At 48.5% G+C, this 23340-nt stretch overlaps 1 protein-coding gene across 5 annotated transcripts in view; it reads right to left on the reverse strand.

Annotated features, from left to right (window-relative positions):
- ERBIN (erbb2 interacting protein) overlaps positions 1 to 11667 on the reverse strand; it is a 251664-nt gene extending 239997 nt beyond the window's left edge. For 2 of the 5 annotated variants that reach the window (XM_073584219.1, XM_073584217.1), the window contains exon 1: positions 10715 to 11667. The gene's annotated coding sequence lies outside the window, so the exon portion shown is untranslated. The remainder of the gene's footprint in view (positions 1 to 10714) is intronic. The other 3 variants (XM_073584218.1, XM_073584220.1, XM_073584221.1) reach the window with 3 other exon arrangements.
- Positions 11668 to 23340: the final 11673 nt, after the last annotated feature.

Genomic DNA, 23340 nt, shown 5'->3' on the forward strand with positions numbered 1-23340 from the left:
GCTGCCAGAAAACATGGCTGTGTTTTTTGGAAGGACACAAGGCTCATGTAACAAGGACATATGCAGAGCAGCCTAGGTTATAATGGGTACGTCCGGGAACCGTGAAAAACACAAATACCTTAAGTACTGGAGACGCGGATGTGTGAAGTTGGCCTAAAGGTTTTTTCAAACCAAATTTATCAAAATCCATGAGAACCTTTGCTTTTAAAAGGGTTTCCAGGACTGACGTATTAATTGCCCATCCTCAAGGCATGTTTTCACCACCCAAATTGCGGTGTTACACAGGTAGCTGATTGTGGTCCTTTAATTGCCTTTTCAATCATAGATCATTGCCATTAGTCCCTACAGCACATCACGTTTATGCAGGAACGCTGTGCTGCAGAGAACAAGGATTTTTAAGCTTGCCGAGAAATCATTTCACCCGACGAACAAGCATTTTGTTAGTTTGTCGGGTGATTGGCAGCCAGTATACACTGCCTGATTATAAGGAAACAAGCGTTCTTTTGAATGGTCGTTCATGATAGTCAGGCACTGTAAATCCAGATATAGGTTATTATTAGAGTTGAGCGAAACGGGTCGGTCAATTTCAAAAGTCGTCGACTTTCGCAAAAGTCAGGTTTCATGAAACGAAACCCAAACGTAGCGTGAGGTCGGCCACGAGGTCGGCGACCATGGCGCCAAAGTCGCGTTTAAAATGATGCTTCAGGGCCCTTTTTCAGCCAATGATGGAGGACGCACACTGTGGGCAGCGGTCACCACCATCTTTGAGAAGGGCATGCAAGTGATTGGCTTGCTTTGTGTGGCGTCACAGGGGCTATAAAAGGGTGTGCACGCTGACCGCCATCTTACTTCTGCTGATCTCAGAATAGGGAGAGCTGCTGCTGCTGATTCTGTAGGGAGAGTGTTAGGCAGGGAAGAAGAACAAAAAACTGCTTCTGCTGGTAGCGATTTTCACTGTACAACACACCAGTTAGTGTGCAGTGCAAGGGGAGGCTATATTGTGGTGCATCAGCTCTGTTGGTTATTAGGCTGCCTTATAAGGCTCCCTGATAGCTGCATTGCTGTTTGCACACTGCTGTGCAAACTGCTTTTTTAAAAGCAAAAATACTTATCTTCTTTTTTGCCCAGGTACCAAGCGTTCATTTTTCCACACTTTTGTGTGCAGCAGTCCTGCTTATTAGGCTGCCTGCTGCCATACTTGGGACTGAGAACATCATTGTCAGCTTGCTAAAATCTCTAGGGAGATTCAAATTCTCCCCAGTCCTATATAGACATTTTATACACCATCCAATTTCAGCCTGTTATATTGAGGTGTAATCTACACTGGATCATTATATAGAAAAAGGAATATAACATAATATTTTAGTGAACATGTATTCCCATGAAATTTAATTTTAATCAATTGAATTAAAGAACACCTATGCCCGTGAGTAAATGATCAAAAAAGACAAAATTATTAAAAAAGCCCTGTTAAAGGCTACAATAAACTATCTGCACCCTTCCTTGCCGTGGAGGTTGGCACCCTAATAGATACGCTTGTTTGGCGCCCCCACTCAACGTCGACTGACCCTGTCTCTCCTGTCTCACCCTATTCTCACAGGTGGGAAAACAATGGCAAATAGATAAGATATGAAGGAAGGGAAAAAAAAGGAAATAAAAACCTTAAATATACACAGAATGCAATGCAAGAGTAACCAGGGCAATAGGCCCACAATGTAATTAGAATAAAGGTAACCCTAATTGGGGGTACTGATGCTAACCCTCACAAAAAAGCAGTAATAGTTTGCCTATTCATACACAATGAGCCAAAACCACCATAAATTGCTATCAGCATGATTTGCAAAATAAACATGCAAAGGGGACATAATGTCCAAGCAATATATTAAATTAGCAATACATGGCAGAAAAATAGATAATCGCCTCTATTATTAACAATGAAGAGACCACTGATGGTGCATTAGAATAGTCATAATATTAAATTGTTCCATAGTGGACAAATAGATGAAAAAATAGATAGGACACCACCTAGTGGTTTACTAATCATAAAAGTCGCCCGACGCATTTCCCCGGCGACTTTTATAAGTAAACCACGTCCGCGTACACTGGGTTTGAACACCCACATTGCCAAACTAATCTCGTTAGAGATGATGCCCTACCGGTTGGTTGAAAGCGAAGCTTTCCGCGAACTCATGGCCTACGCAGTACCACGCTATGACCTACCCAGTCGGCACTTCTTTTCTCGCAAAGCATCCCAGCCCTCCACCTCATGTGAAAGACCGCATTGTCCATGCACTCAAGCAATCAGTGAGTGGAAAGGCGCACCTCACAACAGATGCATGGTCCAGTAGGCATGGCCAGGGCCGTTACGTGTCCATCACTGCGCACTGGGTTAATGTGGTGGATGCAAGGTCCATAGGGGACAGCGGCGGTGGGACAGTGCTGCCTAGCCCACGGTATAGGAAACAGTTGGGTGTAGGCGTTTGACCCTCCTCCTCATCCTCCAGAAGCGAAAGCTCGTCCACAGAGCACAGTTAAACGAGCACTCTATCCGCAGCTGCCAGTGTTGCACAATCGGTGTCCCACTATCGAACAGCTAGTGGTAAGCGTCAGCAGGCGGTGTTGAAGATGATGTGTTTGGGCGACAGACACACCGCGGAGGTACCGGCCGACTACTTGCGACAAACTGAGTCATGGCTTGGCAGTCTACATCTTGAGGCAGGCAAGGTAGTTAGTGATAACGGCCGGAATTTTATGGCAGCCATGGCCCTTTCAAAACGCCGACACATACCTTGCCTGGCTCACACCTTGAACCTTGTAGTGCAGTGCTTCCTCAATAATTATCCGGAGTTAACAGGCCTGCTCCAGAAGGTCCGAAGACTGTGCTCGCACATCCGCCGGTCGCCCGTACACTCCAGTCGTATGCAGAAGCTGCAGCAATTGCTCCAACTTCCCAAGCACCGCCTAATTATTGATGTTGCAACAAGGTGGAACTCCACCCTGCACATGGTTGAGAGGCTGTGCGAACAGAGGCAGGCTGTAATGCATTTGTGGGAGGATACACGGCCAGGCACTTTGAGGGCAGACATGGAGTTGTCGGGTGTGCAGTGGTCGAAGCTGAAAGACCTCTGTAAAGTCCTTCAGTGTTTTGAGGAATGCACACGGCTGGTAAGCGCAGACGACGCCATCATAAGCATGAGCATCCCACTTATGCGTCTGCTCATGCAAACTTTGACGCACATTAAGGAGCAGGCGTCTGCAGACGGAGGATGAGGAAGAGGAGGAGGGAAGCCTTGATGACAGTCAGCCATTGTCTGCTCCAGGACCTCTCCTGGACGAGGTGGAGGAAGAAGAGGAAGAGGAGGAGGAGGATGATGATGGGGATGATTATTTAGGGGAGGAGGATGCTTCTCATGGGGCAAGAGAAAATGTTGGCATGGCAAGGTCTGGTACAGGGTTTGTGTGTGACTGGAGGCATGTGGATTTGCCAGAAAGTGCTCCTCCACCCAGTACTCGCAGTGCATCATTGACACCTGGAACATTGGCTCACATGTCAGATTATGCCTTGCAGATCCTAAAAAGGGACCCCCACATTGCCAAAATGATGAACGATGATGACTACTGGTTGGCCAGCATCCTGGATCCACGCTATAAAGGCAAATTCCAAAACATCATGCCACAGGAGAACCTTGACCTAATATTGGCTAACAAACAAGCAACTCTGGTTAACCGTTTGTTTGAGGCATTCCCAGCACACAGCAGCGGTGATGGTTCTCCAACGAGCCGTAGGGGGCAACATGGAAGAGGTGTTCGTGGTGCACACATCAGAAGTGACGTTGGAGACAGGGGTTTCAGGACCATGTTCTAGACTGATTTTTCAAGTCCCGCTTACACGACTGGTAATACTGCATCAATTGAAAGTGACAGGAGACAGCAGTTGTCAACTATGGTTACAAACTACTTCTCATCCCATATCGATGTTCTCCCTCACAGGTCATTCCCATTTGACTATTGGGCCTGTAAGCTGGACACCTGGCCTGAATTGGCACAATATGCCTTACAGGAGCTCGCTTGCCCTGCTGCTAGTGTGCTATCCGAAAGAGTCTTCAGTGCTGCTGGCTTAATCCTGACAGAAAAAAGGACCCGTCTGTCAACCCAAAATGTTGATGATCTAACCTTCATTAAAATGAACCATGCATGGGTTTCAAAGGATTTTGTCCCACCTTCCCCTGATGACACATAGGCTGCCAGAAAAATGGCTCGCTTTTGTCCTCCTCTTCCTCGGACTTCTCCCATTCCTCCATTTGCAGCTGCTAAATGTCCAACTTCAACATATGCCATTTTTTAAACCTCCCTAACTGGGCTGCCCCACCCATGGCCCAGGGTCACCACCTAGCGCATGCAACCCTGCGAGTGCCATTGCCCTGGACAGGTGGGTGGGCCGACTCTTGGGCGCCGGCACTGGCACAGGGTCCCTCATAGTGTAATCAAGCGTCTGACGGTGGGGGTGCACACCCACCATCAGACACACCGGCGTACTTTGAGGGGCCCAGTGCCAGTACCGACGCCCACGAGTGGGCCCCCCTTGCTTGGGCAGGGCCCCAGCATTTGTAATATTTACCTCTCCCTGCTCCTCCGCTGTGTAGTCTGGGCTGTCAAATCCTTCCCTGGGACTGCCACTACAAATTTGGTGAACTGATAGATGATGGTTAAGACGTAGCTATGCCCTGTCCTGCTGGCCGGGCTCTAGCTTCAGATGATCAATGGCTTCCATTTCTTATGGACGTCGACTCACAATGAGATGCAGTGGTGGTTTATCATCAACTTTCACAGTTTTCCTACTCACAGACGTGTGACATTCCTGCCCACATTTTTAAATGTGCCCTCTCATGCCAATCCAATAGAATCCCCTACAGCCTGTGGCTTCTGTCTTTTGCACTCCAAAGTTACCTGACAGATCATGATAGGCAGTGAGGACCATGTCTACATCTCTCCCTGTGATCAAAATTTGATGGAGATGAGTAACGGTGATGGGATCAACGGTACTGCGATACAGCAACCCTTTCTTCACAAAGAATTGTTTTCGCTGTCTGCATACGCAAAGTAATTGAGGGTCAGCATCGCCTCTGAGAATTCTCCCGGGAGTTTTTCCTGTGATTAGTAATTCCTACATTTCTGCAATCACTCTACTTTCCGTCTGTACTTTTATCCATCTCGTTTCCTCTTGCGGAGAGTCTGGACTGTCTTACTGAGACAGAAATATATATGAAGATTTAAAAATACCCCAACAGTGTATAATGGTGTACGCTTCAGAAACATTTCCTTTTTTCTACTTTTTAGATTGTTGTCTAATCCATACTGAGGCTGTGAGTGTCTTTGTCGGACTCCGGAAATAAACGGAGATTTTAAATGTTTAAACTATGCTATATATACCTGTTATCCGGTGATACTGTACCCTCTCAACTTTCTGCAATCTTGTCGAAACCATACTGTGCCTGAGACCGTCTGAGTCTGCCTCCTGATTACAGATGAGTGGTGTTTGAGTGGAACTATTGGCCAGGTTCAAATTCTAGCTGTTTTGGGCGGTGTTAGATCCGTTCGTCGAACTACAACACTTTGATTAAAATTCGGCTGTTCGAGTTTCCGTTCGAGAACGTTTTGTTAAACAAAAACGTATTTTTTTTCACATTAATAATGGTTTTCAATGATAATAGACAGTTTTAGGGCATAGTAGCGGTGTCTGGTAGCCAGCGGTGTAGTACATCTGTGAAGGAGCTACACCGTGTGTGCTTCTAATAATTTTTACCGCATTTTGTCCTGAAACTCCTTTTGGGCCTAGTAACTGTGTCTGCTAGGAGTCTCGTTCGTTAACGGAATTAAGCTTGCAGTCTGTGCAGCTTTTGTGTGGATGGCATGGCTGAGGTTGCCCGTGTTGAATCCAATTAAGCCGCAGGCTCCACTCCTGGTGGTGCCCTTCTGGACATTCCTTTAAGGTTCAGCTTTGCAACCATACTGCCCCCGGAAACCAAACACTTTTCCTGACAGTGACATTCTGGTCAAAGAGCGCGATGACATCACGTCTGTACGCCCTCTGCCTAAACAGTCCAAATGCAGAGAGATGGAAGATGGGGATGACGAGGAGTCCAGAGTACAGCGATTCCCTAGCGAGGAGACTTATTTAATTGTTTTAAAGGTTGGGAGCAATTTATGGGGAGCACGATACTCTGGAGAATGATATCTGGGGCCCACCATACACTGGAGCATTCCAAAGGTGGACATCAGTCAATGGAGCAGCATTTACAGGGCCCATTATACACTGGAGCATTAGAAATGGGGCCCATTATATATGGAGCAATATTTGGGCCCATAAGACAGTGGAGCTTCATCCATGGGGACCAACATATACTGTAGCATTATGTGGAGCTCATCATATACTGTATGGAACATTATATGGGACCAATGACTCTGTATGGAGAAATATATGGGCCTCATTATTCTGTATGGAGCACTATGCGGTGGCCATAATTCTGTACGGAGGAATACACTGTCTGTTTTTGGAGCTATTGGAGAATTTAAAATGGATATCAGTCATGTGATGTAAGAAGTGAAGTATTTTTCATTGTACTATACCGCTATTTCTCTGCCGTATCAGAGGATCATGAATTGTGTCATGTGTTAAAGGAGCCCACTGACACTCTTTGGCCCTGGGCCCACGAAAATCTGGAGCCAGCCCTACCCCCCCCCCCACAACTTTAGCCAAATAACCCCCAGTATTCAATGCCTAACTATTATTATAAAGTAAGTTAAGGTTGACAAGCTTAAGGAATAAGAATTGATGTTTTTGGCATTAAAATGGGCACTGTAGGTGTGTTTCCTGTCCTCCACTCACTGCAGACTTTTCTTCCCCATTGACTTACATTGGGTTTGGTGTTTCAGTCGGACTTCGACTTTTCACAATAATCGGCCGATTTCGTTCGACCCGACTTTTGCGAATGTCGGGTTTCGTGAAACCCGACTCGACCCGAAAAAAGGCAAAGTCACTCATCTCTAGTTATTATGAGTTCTGGAGGCCAGATGTACATATTGTATGGAGCTGGAATAGACACAAACTCAGCCCCTATTGAAGTGAACAGAGGTGTTGGACTTCCGATTTCAGTGTGCCCTCTTATTATTGCCGAGGTGCCGCAAGAGGCCGCTTTAACACATACGATTATATGCTGCAAATGAGATCTGACTCTTTACTTATAAAGGGTGGCTCCCAAGAGGTTGTGAACTGCCGGGTAACCCCTTCTTAAATGCTAACGTTCCCCAGATTAAGCTCATACTCCCAAAATGGGGCCATTCCAGGTCTGTCGGAGCTATGTTTCCACTTCTGGAGTTTATCAGCAATCGCTGATGGGCTGCAGCCTTCACTTTTCGACTCTGACACCACCAAATGGTGTCTGCTAACTGGCTGCAGTGGCCACGTGACACTCCACGCCGATGTTAATGGCAGAGGACTGGCGGTGTATATGGAGGGCCGGTGCCTGATATAAGACTATTTAAGAAGCCCTCCTCTTTTCAGTGGGATCAGAAGTGAAAAACTAGCTCTCAGACTGGACCTTGTATTGTGACTCTTCCATTAGTCAGAACCCCTGTAGCCCAGAACATCTACATCATTGCCAGTGGCCCAACAGGTCCTGGCAGTATAGAACTAAGAAGCGATTGTTATCTTGCTTTACTACATACAGAAGAAGCCGGTATAATTACAGTCTTTAGATAAAGTTTGGAGAATATATTTGAAGGAAGATCAGTTCAGAGACTAGAATTACTAGTTTTCGCGCTCAAAATGTAAATGACCGACTACGTGTGTTACGTTAAGTGCCGGTGATTTGAATAACTAAAGCCATATTGCATGATGTAGGATTGTGCTGAAAAAGAAAAAAAAAAAAAAAAAAAAAAAAAGTAAAGGTTCCAGAGGATCTCTGAACATGCAAAAACGAAGAGAATGTACCAAGATCCAATAATCCAATCTTTTTGGCACCAATACAAGTCCACCTCGTCCTGATCCATACGTGCCCCTACCTGCTGTTCATGTCTGGTGCCAATAAAATTGGATTCTTGGATGCTGGCGGAATCTTTTAATTTTTTGTCTGAAAGTCTGGAGGATAAACTGGGATTGGTGACCTTTTGCACTAGGCGTCCAGAGCCATTTCTACCCGTGCTGCCCTATTTATACGAACGATAGATAGATAGATAGATAGATAGATAATTGTATTAAACTGGATATCTACACTTTATGATGGAAATGTTTATCTGCTGGGACAGATTCCCTTTAAGATCCCCAGAACAGGTCTATGGCCTTATGCAGCTGTGTTATGCCTGATAACATGCACATAGGTCTTAAGCCCCCGTTACACACTGCGATATCGCTAGCAATATCGCTGTAAAGTCACTGATTTTGTGACTTTGCAGCGATATTGCTAGCGATATCGCTGCATGTGATACACCTCTGACCCGCTCCCCCGCTGCTTATCGCTGGTCGCGCAAGACCATCCTGGATCATTTCTCGTCGGGCGCTTCCTGTGCCGCCGACGAGCGACGCGTGGACATGCGCGGGAGGACACCAGGATCGCCACGTCTGACAGGTAAGTAGCGACCCCCGACCGCTGCTATGTTGCTGGTGAGATCTGCCTGTGTGGCAGCTCACTAGCGAAGTCTTAGCGATGCATCAGCGATCCATATCGTTGTCGGGATCGCTGGTGCATCGCTAAGTGTAACGGTACCCTTAGACACATGGCCACCACTGCATTATCACATGGAGACTAGCAGGACTGCAGTGCTGACACATTGCTGGCCCTGAATGTAGTCATCTTTAGATCACGACAGCTGTCTCTAGAGCCACCAAAAGTGACCTAGCTATGGCCACAACGCCCAAACAACTGGTTCTCCAGGCACATTTCCATGCCAGTAGTTTATGGCCTTGGATAAATAAATGTACTTGCTTGACCTTGTTACAAGGATCACTAGACCCAGCAGAATTTCCCGGATAGCTCGCTGCACCCACTTCGTAATATATAAGCAATATCCAGATACATAAGTGCAGCCGTGATCTATAAGCTCTGTGCCCAGAGTGAGATCCACTGCGTCTAAAATGAGGATTGAACATTTTGGCACTGTCAGTAGGACATAATGTTGTCTGATTAGGACCAGACTTAGATGTGCATGTCTTGGAATGAACAAAGAGCTCCACTGTGTGTAAAGACAAGGCAGAGGGATTACTACCCGGGGACTACTACCCCCCTGCTGCTCCTGCAGATATAGTTGGAAACTGTCTGATTACAACACAAAAAAAAGATAAAGAGGTGAGAATAAAAAAGGGCCATAAATCATCATGCACACGTATGTTCTCCGAGGCCACGTACGAGACCGACAGGCCTCTATAGGGAATATAATTGAAGACGAGGTGGAAAAAAAAAAAGTTTTCACGGCTTCAGATTTCTCTGACAGCATTACACCAAGCTTCATACATCAAAAAACAAAAGCAAACCTTTGATCATGCAATATAGCGTCTGCATTTTTCATCATAAGTTGATTCATTTTGCACTTTTTTTTTCATTATAGATCAGCATTTTGATATAACATCATGCCCAGACATTGCAGATCTGCAAAACTACTGGTGCGTGTATAGACACAGACAACAAGCGCACCAATCTGCAATCGCACATCTTCCTTGGTGACACAAGAAGCCATGCTACAACCAATAAAATTTTGCAGCATGACAGCAGCGGCAAAAAAAAGCAGCTCACCAGAAAGTGCAGCAGCTACCACGCCATATGTGATCTCGCCTGCTAAGCAACAACAGTGCAACAACCACAGTGGATTGGGTCCAATGTATACAGACAGCCAAGGCCTTGGAAAAAGGTAGCAACCTGCAAAGTGAACCCAATCTATCATCTCACCATCAGGTCTTGTTTTGCAACAACCAGATCATAAAAACTGGAAAACAATTGAACCATTCTCTGCAGTGCTCATTTCTATTACCAGAGCAGCAAAGCCTTCCATAAAATCTATAAATTAACAGAGAAAACCAAAATTATAGCAGAACCCTGTGGACTGTAATAACAGAGGAACACTAAGGCAATTGTAATGGAGGCACCACACACGAACCCATTACTGCGCCTCTAAATCCAGATTATAAACTTCACCGTTGTCTTTTGTAAACTGGAGAAGTATCAGCTGCTTCAGGACAAATAGAATCCTTATAAAGTGACATCTCGTTTCCAAAATGCGAGGGAGGTATTTCATTTTAAACCTTACAAGTGGGCCGCAACAGGATGGGAGAGGGTGGTATGAGGCCTCCCCAAAATCATAACCGAGACACAGAACCAACCTACCTTGTGCCCACTGGCAGACACAGACAGAAGAGGGCCCCTGTGCAAGAATAATATATGGGCCCTTTATAGTCCAATAACTCATCATGTTGTACAATTCCACCTGCTTTGGAGGTAGAAATGGGCCCCCTTACCTCTTGGGCTCCTGTGCAGTTGCACCAATGATCTGTCCGCCCCTGTGCCCACATGTATCATACCCCAAGCCTCTACATACCCGCAGTGCAAGGAATAAACCATCAGGATGAGATTTCTGTAGTATTTACAAATAACCACGTTCTATTTACAAAACAAACACAAGATACAAACTATATAGAAACAAAGTAGCGATTGCCACCAGCACCCACCTTGTCTTGTTCTAAAGACTTGATTCTTCTTCCTTTCTTTTAAAAAATAAAAATAAAACAATTTTTTTTTTCTAAAAACAATCCAATAGAAGATAATACTTTGCCTTTATAAACCCTCCTCGGAAGCTTTTCCCAGAAATACAATCCAGATGAATTTCCAACTCGAAATCATCCACACAAAAGAAATGTAGAACTTCCAGATGAAATAACAGATGAAGTTTCTCTGCTCATGCAGGTTATTCTGCTCTTTTCTTTTCCTGGAGGAGGAGGAGCGATTAAAGAATTACAAAAAAAAAAAATCTTAAAAGGGGGGATTAAAAGTGTTTGGGGGGGGAGGAGATGAGAAGTGTGGTGGGAGGAGGGGGGCACAGCTTGGAGAGGGATAAAGCAGTCTGAAGATGGTAGATTCTCAGTGCTGGGATCCTTGAATGCCCCCTAGGTCCTTGGATGTGAGTGGGGGGTCACTAGGGTGCTAGTTGGGGGGTAGAATGTCGCACTATGGAGCCGCACCCAGCACACAGACTCACACAGGCAGCACTCTCTCAGTATCTCTCCTCCTCCCCCTGCACTGCTGCCAGCAGCCCATTCCCCTCCCCCTCAGTCTCTGGTTCTCCTCCTCTCAGGAGGCTGTCTCTCTCTCTGTGCTACTCTCACTTCCTAAGGCGTCACATTTCTCTTCTGCCTCTTCCCTTTCCTCTGTTTCCCCTTTTTGCAACATGTTTCTTGCACACAGTAACATTGTTGTCACCTCCTCATCAGATCTCCAGCCTTTCCTACCAGCAAGCTCCAGGTTGCCTTTTCCCAACTGTTGGTGTTTACAGCCTGCTCTGACCATATGCCAGGGTGCATAATGGGTGGGCACAGTGGAGGAGATGCCTGGGGGTGGGGGACATGAATTAGAAGAGGTCACATAGCTGGCCATGACCCTGTCTCACTCTTTCTTTAACCCTGGATAGTGCACACATGCAGTAAATACCCCTGTCCTTCCTTGGATGTGCAGCACGAAAGGTGGGCTTCCTAGCCATGAAAGCAGCAATAGAAAAGGTGGATACAATGACATTGATGTGGTGGACAATCCATCCTAAAGGTTGATAAGGAGATAGTAGCACCCCAGGGAATAAAGGTGAATGCACACAGTGCGGATTCACCTGCGAATTTGCTGGTAAAAGGTCACTTTACCTGCAGTTTTCCCCTGCGGATTGACACCTGAACAAAGGAACAGGTGTCAAACTGCTGTGGGATCTGCAGAAAGAATTGACATGCTGTGGATTTAAGGGTATGTGCATACGCTGCGGCTTCTGCTGCGGTTCCGCAGCGGATTTGGCCCTGCGGGTCCGCAGAAGATTCTGCTGCGTTGTACAGTACCTTATTTCCTATGGAAAAAAAAATGCTGTGCACATGCTGTGGATTTTTCCGCGGGTTACAATCTGCAGCATGTCAATTCTTTGTGCGGTTTCCGCTGCGGTTTCACACCTTATCAACTTTTGTCCTGCGGATTTTTCACAAAAATCCGCACAACCCAAAAACTACGTGGGCACATAGCCTAAAACCGCCGAAAATCTGCAGCATGTGCACTGCAGATTTGAAATCCCATTGCTTTGCATTGTACTGTACAATGCCTGCAGAACTGCTGCGGAACCACAGCAGAATCCGCAACGTGTGCACATACCCTAAGGGTGTGTGCACACGCTGTGGATTCTGCTGCGGATCCGCAGCGGTTTTGGCCCTGCGGAACTGCAGCAGTTTCTGCTGTGGTGTACAGTACCATAATATCCTATGGGAAGTGGAAACCGCAGTGCAGACGGTGCGGATTTGCTGCGGTTTCTAATCCGCAGAAAGAATTGACATGTCAATTCTTTCTGCGGATTCTGCTGCGGTTTACCATCTCCACCATTGTAGAGGTGATAAACCGCAGGGCAAAACCGCAGCCTAATCCGCAGCAGAATCTGCAGCGTGTGCACACACCCTAAGTATAGTGGGTGCAGGGTTTGCAGTTGCGCCTATACCATGGCACCTAGAGAAGCTCAAAATGTCCCTTTGATCCATATGATAATACCATTACTATAGACCCATGATAATTGAGGCTCTATTGGAAACTTTTAATCGGGGCCCAGGTGCTTCAAGTTATGACACTGGTACTTTAGTAACATTATTTTCATTAAAAGGAGGAATAAGCAGCTACTATAAACAAATATCACTGCTTATCTCAATATCCAAATATCTGCATATTTAATTTCCTAGAGGAGCATTGCATGGCCTATAAGTCTCTTTACACTGACATGTCATGCATGTCACTACACAGAAGTAGAGACATTACCCCTTAAAGGGAATGGGTGGCCCTCCCAGGGCTGTGGGGTACTCGGTACCGGGCCGGTGTCAGGGGAGTGTGTCACAGCAGCGGTGACCCGGTCCGTGGCCCTGGGCGCCCAAGTAATGGGGAAATGTAGTTAATGGAATGGAATAGTTCGTGACGCCACCTGTGGTGCTCGGCAAGGGAGGTGTTAAGCCGACGCTGCAGACAGATCCTCTGGGACAGATGGTATGGTGCAGCAGTGATGGTATAGCCCTCCACAGGCAGGGCTGATGTCCCAGGGCAGTGTAGTTGTAATGGTTGTGGAAAGGCACAGGCAGTGTAAAGAATGGTACCCAGATGTAGCGGTGCTGAGCAGGTTGGCGCAAGAATGAATGGAGGACACCGAGGCTTGCAGTTCCAAAGCTTTACTCACAGTCTGCGGTACACAAGGGTGCCTTCCTCCGGGCCATGTACTCTGGGTCAGAGACTCAGCCAACCTCCAGGCTAGATGGAAAGCTCCTCTCCAACACTCCGCCAACACGTACCTTTCCTGAACGACTCCTCTATTGCGCCTTAAAGTGTGAAGATCTCCAGTACCGTGGTACTCTGGAGCTCCTCCTGTCAAATGTTCCCAAGAACTCTACTCGTATGGCAGACAGCTGCAGCCTACTTCGGGGACTCCCTTCTCCTGAGTCCTGGTTCTCTATCTGTGTTGCTGTTGTGCCCCAAGTCTTAGATGGGAGTAGTGCATTTACAGCCAACTACTCCAACGGTGTCTGCTGCAGAACCATAAGTGTCCATACAACCTCGGGGACCGGGCCCCGGCCTTGCGCTGAGAACCTATAGGCAAGGTTCCTCTTCCAACCCACGTCTCCTCTCTGTTCTCCTACTCCTTCGTTCCGTACTGATCCTTCTCTCTCTTATGGAAGCTTAGGTTGCAGTTCTACGTCTTTCTCCTTCTTTCCCTTTCCCGTGCCAGCTGGCTCAGATCACTGAGGCAGCTGCAGCACTCCTTCCTCCATCCCTCCTTCCAGGGATCCCCACTCCTCCCGACTGGCTTCCTTCCTCACTGACCCTCTGTCAGACTGAACCCCTAATCCTACACTTTCCCACTCTTTTATATATCTCAACTCCACCCACCTCCCAGCACATCCAGTGTTCCAAGCAGGGAACCACCAGAGGTGCTCTGCTACTCTCTAAGCACTGAGCCGCAATGTGGGTGTGCAGAACTACCCTGTTGTGTGGGGTGCGAGTGTTGGAGCGTGGAAAGGAGTTCTCACCTTACCTGGATGGTGGGGCACTACACCTTAGGAGAAGGTGCAGTACCTCTGTGGCGACTGAGCCTCAGGGGCACCACATACCCCACGGTTAAACACAGCACGTCTGCGGGCTGCAAGACAACAAAGTTGACAGCAAAGAAACATACAAAAATTTTGCAATGCAGAACAAACTTTTCTTATACTAAACTTCCTAGTATAGGAGGTACTTATTCTTGAACGTTACCAACAATTCTATCTAAAATTCTAAATTAAACAGTGCAAATTTTCCTTAATTCAAAAGTGCCTGTACTCTGTAACACATTTCTTTATCATTTTTCTCTCTTCTAGACGCACGACGCTGACCGCAAGTACATGGTCCTTCACCTGTCATGTTCAATTCTTTATTCTTAATTCTCTATCGAAATGTTCCTATTTCTTTGTAAAAGCCATTTCTCAATTACTAATACTCTTATAAAACACATTATCAAATACTTTACAGTAAAACAATCAAAGATTCTCATAAGTGCTGGACACCGCTCCCAGCCGGGATTTCTTGCAGTGTCCTTTGAGGTAGACATCATCTTCGCAAACTGTCCTTATGTAAAATCTTGACATCATCTTCGCAAAGTGTCTTTTTTGTAAAACCAAGAGAGGGCGCCTAAAGAGGCGCAAACTATTTACAAGAGAGTTTGTGATGCACTCCAAGTTCATGATCACTGTAGTTCAAATGGGAGGACGCTGCCAATCAAAAACTAGGCAACAACTGGAAAAAGCATGATAAACAAAAATAAGGCACAACTGGTGCAACAAACCCTCCTGGGTAACGAGAGTTACTTTTTTATTAACTAATTGTGGTCCCCTCCTGGGGTTCCGGAAGCTGATGGGGAACTGCTACCAGATACAAGGTACTCATTGGAAATCTTCAGGTATTCTTCCCAAGGTGTCCAGTTGGTGACCTTTGGCTTAGGCTGCCGGGCTGGGGCTGATGCAAGGGCAGCCGGTTTTCTAGGAGCAGGTACCTGAACAGTCTGGGTGACAACTGTGGGTGGAGGTGCAGCAGGTCGCTTCAGCTTGTATCTCTCAATAAGATCTTCTGTGATACGGCGTATATTCAGGGCGTACCACCCCGAGCCCCTCATGCTGGGTGAAAGTCACGTACTCCCCAGGCTGCAGGTCTCTATCAGTATTCCCTTCAGCCCCCGTTACACACTGCGATATCGCTAGCAATATCGCTGTAAAGTCACCGATTTTGTGACGTAGCAGCGATATTGCTAGCGATATCGCTGCATGTGATACTTACCTCCGACCGGCTCCCCCGCTGCTCATCGTTGGTCGCGCGAAAAGCTCCTGGATCATTTCTCGTCGGGCACTTCCTACTGGGCTTCCTGTGGTGCCGACGAGCGACACGTGGACGCGGGCGGGAGGACGTCAGGATCGCCGCGTCTGACAGGTAAGTAACGACCCCCGACCCCTGCGATGCCGCTGGTGAGATCTGCCTGTGTGTCAGCTCACTAGCGACCACTTAGCGATGCACCAGCGATCCATATCGTTGTCGGGATCGCTGGTGCATCGCTATGTATAACGGTACCCTTCCTCAGATGGGACTCCACGTCCCGCCGACTGAAGAAGAGGTCACTGATTCTTTTGGGGTCTGCAATGAACCCGAAACCCTTCTCCTGGTTCACAGTCAAAACTTGCCCCCAGCCAAGTGCATCCCGGGGTCCGTAATGACCAGCACGGGTCTTCTCCTTTCGGTCTAAATCTGGGCCTAGTATCGCTAGCCGGCACTGCTCCCTCTCCCGGTATTCAGCTGCCAGTTGCCGGATGGTAGCCTGGCATTTGGCCCAGTTCTCCTCTTCCTCCCGCTCTTCCCGGGACCGCTCCAAGCTAGTCTTACACTGCAACACCATCTTCAGGGGTTCAGGTGTTTCCCCCTGGGGACAGTCATCCCGATCCCAGATCTGGCATGACCTGGCCAGCCGCTGCAACCGTGGTACACCCCAGGGCCTTCCCAGGTCGGGGGACATCTGACGTACCTGGGGCCTCCTAGCGGTGCGGTTTCTGCTCCGGTGCAGGCTTGAGACGGTGGGCAGCTGTGGGGGTATCCACCGGAATGGTTGGTCCGGGTGTCGGCGGTGATGTAGCCGATGGCAAAGGTACCAAGTTCAGGGGCGCCGGTGGTGTAGGCCCCTCCGGGGCGTGCGGCCTGCTCAGTCTCCATAAGGCCTCCTGCCTCAGTTGCAGACGGCACATCAGCTGGGCGATTTCATCCTCCAGCTGCTGGCGGTTCATTTCCGAGATCAAGTTGGAGCCTTCAGCCATGTCGCCGGGGAGATCCAACTCAACCTCCGCGCGCTCTCCAGGCCTCCTTCCCTCTCTCTCCAAAATGGCGTTCTAGCATTCTTCTTCCTGCCTCGGCCACTTTCCCGCCACTGGCTTCTTCTGCCCCTCCTTCCGGGGGTGGCGTCTTCTTCCAGTGCCTCCATACCAAGCCAGTATACGAACCTCACGGGGGGTGGGCCATGTAGCTGTCACGTAGTAATTCAGGAAGGGGAGGCCCAAGACTCTTCGCGCTCTTTTCCTAGGACCTCCTATCTCTTCACGCCCTTCTTCTCCGTGCCAGCGGCCATTTCTTATGTCCATTTTACAGTCCATCAAATCAGGTCTTCTGCACATTTTCGAAAGTTTAAAGTCCAACAAATCTCAGGCGCACAGAACCTGATGGCATTGGGTCTCGTCATCCTGTTCGTGACACCAAGTTGGGTCGCCCTCCCAGGGCTGTGGGGTACTCGGTACCGGGCCGGTGTCAGGGGAGTGTGTCACAGTAGCGGTGACCTGGTCCGTGGCCCTGGGCGCCCAAGTAATGGGGGAAATGTAGGTAATGAAATGGAATAGTTCGTGACACCACCTGTGGTGCTCGACAAGGGAGGTGTTAAGCCGACGCTGCAGACAGATCCTCTGGGACAGATGGTGTGGTGCAGCAGTGATGGCATAGCCCCCCACAGGCAAGGCTAATGTCCCAGGTCAGTGTAGTTGTAATGGTTGTGGAAAGGCGCAGGCAGTGTAAAAGATGGTACCCAGATGTAGCGGTGCTGAGTGGGTTGGCGCAAGAATGAATGGAGGACACCGAGGCTTGCAGTTCCAAAGCTTTACTCACAGTCTGCGGTACACAAGGGTGCCTTCCTCCGGGCCGTGTCCTCCGGGTCAGAGACTCAGCCAACCTCCAGGCCAGATGGAAAGCTCCTCTCCAACACTCCGCCAACATGTATCTTTCCTGAACGACTCCTCTATTGCGCCTTAAAGTGTGAAGATCTCCAGTACTGTGGTACTCTGGAGTGCCTCCTGTCAGATGTTCCCAAGAACTCTACTCGTATGGCAGACAGCTGTAGCCTACTTCGGGAACTCCCTTCTCCTGAGTCCCGGCTCTCTATCCGTGTTGCTGTTGTGCCCCAAGTTTTAGATGGGAGTAGTGCATTTACAGCCAACTACTCCACCGGTGTCTGCTGCAGAACCATTAGTGTCCATACAACCTCGGGGATCGGGCCCCGGCCTTGCACTGAGAACCTATAGTCAGGGTTCCTCTTCCAACCCACGTCTCCTCTCTGTTCTCCTACTCCTTCGTTCCGTACTGATCCTTCTCTCTCTTATGGAAGCTTAGGTTGCAGTTCTACGTCTTTCTCCTTCTTTCCCTTTCCCGTGCCAGCTGGCTCAGATCACTGAGGCAGCTGCAGCACTCCTTCCTCCATCCCTCCTTCCAGGGATCCCCACTCCTCCCGACTGGCTTCCTTCCTCACTGACCTTCTGTCAGACTGACCTGTCATCCTACATTTTCCCACTCTTTTATATATCTCAACTCCACCCACCTCCCAGCACATCCAGTGTTCCAAGCAGGGAACCACCAGAGGTGCTCTGCTACTCTCTAAGCACTGAGCCGCAATGTGGTTGTGCAGAACTACCCTGTTGTGTGGGGTGCGAGTGTTGGAGCGTGGAAAGGAGTTCCTACTAGAGTTGAGCGAAACGGGTCGAAAAATTTCAAAAGTCGCCGACTTTTGGCAAAGTCGGGTTTCATGAAACGAAACCCGACCCTAGGATGAGGTCGGCCACGAGGTCGGCGACTTACGCGCCAAAGTCGCGTTTCAAAAGTTTGTTTTGCGCTCTTTTTCAGCCAATCAGGATCCACGGACACTGTGGGCAACGTGATGACATAGGCAGGGGTCACCACCATCTTTCAGAAGGGCATGCAAGTGATTGGCTTGCTTTGGTGGGCATCACAGGGGGTATAAAAGGGCGTGCACGCCGACCGCCATCTTACTTCTGCCGATCTCAGTATAGGGAGAGGTTGCTGCTGATTCTGTAGGGAGAGCGTTAGGCAGGGAAGAAGACAAAAAAACTTCTTCTGCTGCTAGCGATTTGGCCTGCACAACACACCAGTCACTGTGTGTGCAGTGCAAGGGGAGGCTATATAGTGGTGTATCAGTGGTGTTGGTTGTTGGGCTGCCTTCTAAGGCTTCCTGACATTCCAGCATTGCTGTTTACCCACTGCTCCGCAAACTGCTTTTTTAAAAGCAATCCCAATTTTTTTTTTTTGTCCTGCTGAGAAGAAAAAAAAACTGCTTCTGCTGCTAGCAATTTGGCCTGCACAACACACCAGTCACTGTGTGTGCAGTGCAAGGGGAGGCTATATTGTGGTGTATCAGTGGTGTTGGTTGTTGGGCTGCCTTTTAAGGCTTCCTGACAGGCTGGCATTGCTGTTTACCCACTGCTCCGCAAATTGCTTTTTTAAAAGCAATCCAATCTCCCTTATCCTCTAGTCACTTTTGTCACAGCTGTGCCATCGAGCCTGTGACATAGCGCTCAGATATCAGTGGGCCTCACACAATCCAAAAGTGTCCAGTGTCCAAAAGTGTGTGCAGAGATTCAAAATCTCCCTTATCCTCTAGTCACTTTGGTCACAGCTGTGCCATCGAGCCTGTCACATAGCGCTCAGATATTCATTGGGCCTCACACAATCCAAAAGTGTCCAGTGTCCAAAAGTGTGTGCAGAGATTCAAAATCTCCCTTATCCTCTAGTCACTTTGGTCACAGCTGTGCCATCGAGCCTGTCACATAGCGCTCAGATATCAGTGGGCCTCACACAATCCCAAAGTGTCCAGTGTCCAAAAGTGTGTGCAGAGATTCAAAATCTCCCTTATCCTCTAGTCACTTTGGTCACAGCTGTGCCATCGAGCCTGTCACATAGCGCTCAGATATTCATTGGGCCTCACACAATCCAAAAGTGTCCAGTGTCCAAAAGTGTGTGCAGAGATTCAAAATCTCCCTTATCCTCTAGTCACTTTGGTCACAGCTGTGCCATCGAGCCTGTCACATAGCGCTCAGATATTCATTGGGCCTCACACAATCCAAAAGTGTCCAGTGTCTAAAAGTGTGTGCAGAGATTCAAAATCTCCCTTATCCTCTAGTCACTTTGGTCACAGCTGTGCCATCGAGCCTGTGACATAGCGCTCAGATATCAGTGGGCCTCACACAATCCAAAAGTGTCTAGTGTCCAAAAGTGTGTGCAGAGATTCAAAATCTCCCTTATCCTCTAGTCACTTTGGTCACAGCTGTGCCATCGAGCCTGTCACATAGCGCTCAGATATTCATTGGGCCTCACACAATCCAAAAGTGTCCAGTGTCCAAAAGTGTGTGCAGAGATTCAAAATCTCCCTTATCCTCTAGTCACTTTGGTCACAGCTGTGCCATCGAGCCTGTCACATAGCGCTCAGATATTCATTGGGCCTCACACAATCCAAAAGTGTCCAGTGTCTAAAAGTGTGTGCAGAGATTCAAAATCTCCCTTATCCTCTAGTCACTTTGGTCACAGCTGTGCCATCGAGCCTGTGACATAGCGCTCAGATATCAGTGGGCCTCACACAATCCAAAAGTGTCCAGTGTCCAAAAGTGTGTGCAGAGATTCAAAATCTCCCTTATCCTCTAGTCACTTTGGTCACAGCTGTGCCATCGAGCCTGTCACATAGCGCTCAGATATCAGTGGGCCTCACACAATCCAAAAGTGTCCAGTGTCCACAAGTGTCTGCAGAAATTCAAAATCTCCCCTGTCCTATAGACACCTTGTACCTTGTTTTACATTACTATATAGTTTGTTGGATTTTGTCTACATTTCTACCAAAAATGAGGAAGGCTGGTGGAAGAGGCCGTGGAATTGGGCGGGGGTTGGCAGCTGGTAATGATGGTGTTGGTGGTGGATCTGATGGTAGTGGCAAGAGCAAAATAGGACCGAATGCAGGAGGTGTTGAGCCTGCGTCATCGTCTGGTTACATAAGGCCTCGAACGCTTAGTTTTCTAGGAGTTGGCAAACCGCTTTTAAAGCCAGAGCATCAGGAAAAAGTTTTGTCTTACATTGCTGACTCAGCCTCCAGCTCTATCGCCTCCTCTTCTTCAGTTGTAAAAAGTAAAAGCACTGAGTCATCATTGGAGGCTCATGTTCATGAACCACACCTTTCCTTGTGTCCTTCACCCCAACCAAGATGATTGAAGGATGACGCAGGCCATACTACTGATTACTCCATGGAGCTGTTTTCACATACCATGCCTGGATTATCAAGTGAAATGGTGAATTACCCAGGCCAAGATGAATCTGACATGGAGTGCACTGATGCACAGCCGCTGATGGATGATTCTGCTGGTACATTCACTCAGAGCACTACATTGTCCTCGCAGTGTACAGAGCCAGATTCTGACCCTGATGAGACTCAGGTGCCCCTTCCCGCACACTATACCACCATACACGGTGACACAGAGGAAGGTGCACATGACATAGAAGAGGAGGTGATGGATGACCCAGTTGTTGACCCAGATTGGCATCCATTGGGGGAAGAGGGTGCTGCTTCCAATAGCTCAGATGAGGAGCATCCACAGCAGACATCGACATCGCAACAGCTGTTATCTGGCAGGCCCGTAGCACTCCAAAGACAGGTTCCAAACATCAAAAGAGTTGCTGGACAGCTTGTCCAGAGGGTCAAAAGATCACAGCGTGCTAGGCCGCAAAATGTCTGCCAAAGTAGGAAGAGTGCAGTGTGGCACTTTTTTGAACAAAATCCTCATGATCAGGCCAAGGTTATCTGTAAGAAGTGCGCAAAGACCTTTAGCCGAGGGAAAAATCTGAAAAATTTGAATACCAGTTGCATGCTTAGACATTTAACCAGCATGCACTTGCAAGCGTGGACACAACACCAAACCTCAAGTGCCACATGTGCAACTGATCACAACGAAGGTAGTCAGCAACGCTACATTGTTTCCCCCACTGTAAGCCCACCGGTTAGCACAGCAGCAAATGTTGAGGTGTCGTTGCAAGGCCACAGCAGTCAGGGAATCCCACTGTTATATCAACGAAAGACTGATTCTAGGCCATCAGAAAGAACACCAACTCCATCACCATCATCAACCCTCTCTCAGTCCGCCCTGTCCACCGCTACTTCCACCATATGCAGCTCTCAAGTCCAGCTCACCCTCCCAGACACTATGAGTAGGTCAAGAAAGTACTCAGTCGCTCATCAGCGTACACTGGGTTTGAACGCCCACATTGCCAAACTAATCTCATTTGAGATGATGCCCTTTCGGTTGGTGGAAAGCACGGCTTTCCGCGAACTCATGGCCTATGCAGTACCACGCTATGACCTACCCAGTCGCCACTTCTTCTCTCGCAAAGCCATCCCAGCCCTCCACCATCATGTGAAAGACCGCATTGTCCATGCACTCAAGCAGTCAGTGAGCGGAAAGGTGCACCTCACAACTGATGCATGGTCCAGTCGGCATGGCCAGGGCCGTTACGTGTCCATCACTGCGCACTGGGTTAATGTGGTGGATGCAGGGTCCACAGGGGACAGCGGTGGTGGGACAGTGCTGCCTAGCCCACGGTATAGGAAACAGTTGGCTGTAGGCGTTCGACCCTCCTCCTCCTCCAGAAGCGAAAGCTCGTCCACAGAGCGCAGTCGTACGAGCACTCCATCTGCAGCTGCCACTGTTGCACACGATGTGTCCCCCTATCGAGCAGCTAGTGGAAAGCGTCAGCAGGCTGTGTTGCAGATGATGTGTTTGGGCAACAGACACACCGCCGAGGTGCTGGCCGAGTACTTGAAGCGACAAACTGAGTCATGGCTGGGCAGTGTACATCTTGAGGCAGGCAAGGTAGTTAGTGATAACGGCCGTAATTTTGTGGCAGCCATAGCCCTTTCAAAACTCAGCCACATACCTTGCTTGGCTCACACCTTGAACCTGGTGGTGCAGTGCTTCCTCAAAAATTATCCGGAGTTAACAGCCCTGCTCCAGAAGATGCAAAGACTGTGCGCGCACATCCGCCGGTCGCCTGTACACTCCGTTCATATGCAGAAGCTGCAGCGATTGCTCCACCTTCCCAACCACCGCCTCATTATCGACATTGCAACAAGGTGGAACTCCACCCTGCACATGGTGGAGCGGCTGTGCGAGCAGAGGCAGGCCATAATGGATTTGTGGGAGGATACACGGCCAGGCACTTTGAGAGCAGACATGGAGTTGACAGGTGTGCAGTGGTCGAAGCTGAAAGACCTCTGTAAAGTCCTTCAGTGTTTTGAGGAATGCACACGGCTGGTAAGCGCAGACGACGCCATCCTAAGCATGAGCATCCCACTTATGCGTCTGCTCATGCAAACTTTGACGCACCTTAAGGAGCAGGCGTCTGCAGCCAATGTTGATGAGGAGGAAGAGGAGGAGGGAATCCTTGATGACATTCAGCCATTGTCTGCTCAGGGACCTCTCCTGGACGAGGTGGAGGAAGAAGAGGAGGAGGAGGATGATGATGGGGATGATTACTTAGGGGAGGAGGATGCATCTCGTGGGGCAAGTGAAAATGTTGGCGTGGCAAGGTCTGGTACAGGGTTTGTGCGTGACTGGAGGGATGTGGATTTGCCAGAAAGTGCTCCTCCACCCAGCACTCGCAGTGCATCATTGACACCGGGAACATTGGCCCGCATGTCAGATTATGCCTTGCAGATCCTAAAAAGGGACCCCCGCATTGCCAAAATGATGACCGATGA

This window comes from Dendrobates tinctorius, unplaced genomic scaffold (genome assembly GCF_039654945.1).
Source record: "Dendrobates tinctorius isolate UK_male_01 unplaced genomic scaffold, ASM3965494v1 ptg000083l, whole genome shotgun sequence".
In the NCBI taxonomy this organism is placed as follows: Eukaryota; Metazoa; Chordata; class Amphibia; order Anura; family Dendrobatidae; genus Dendrobates; species Dendrobates tinctorius.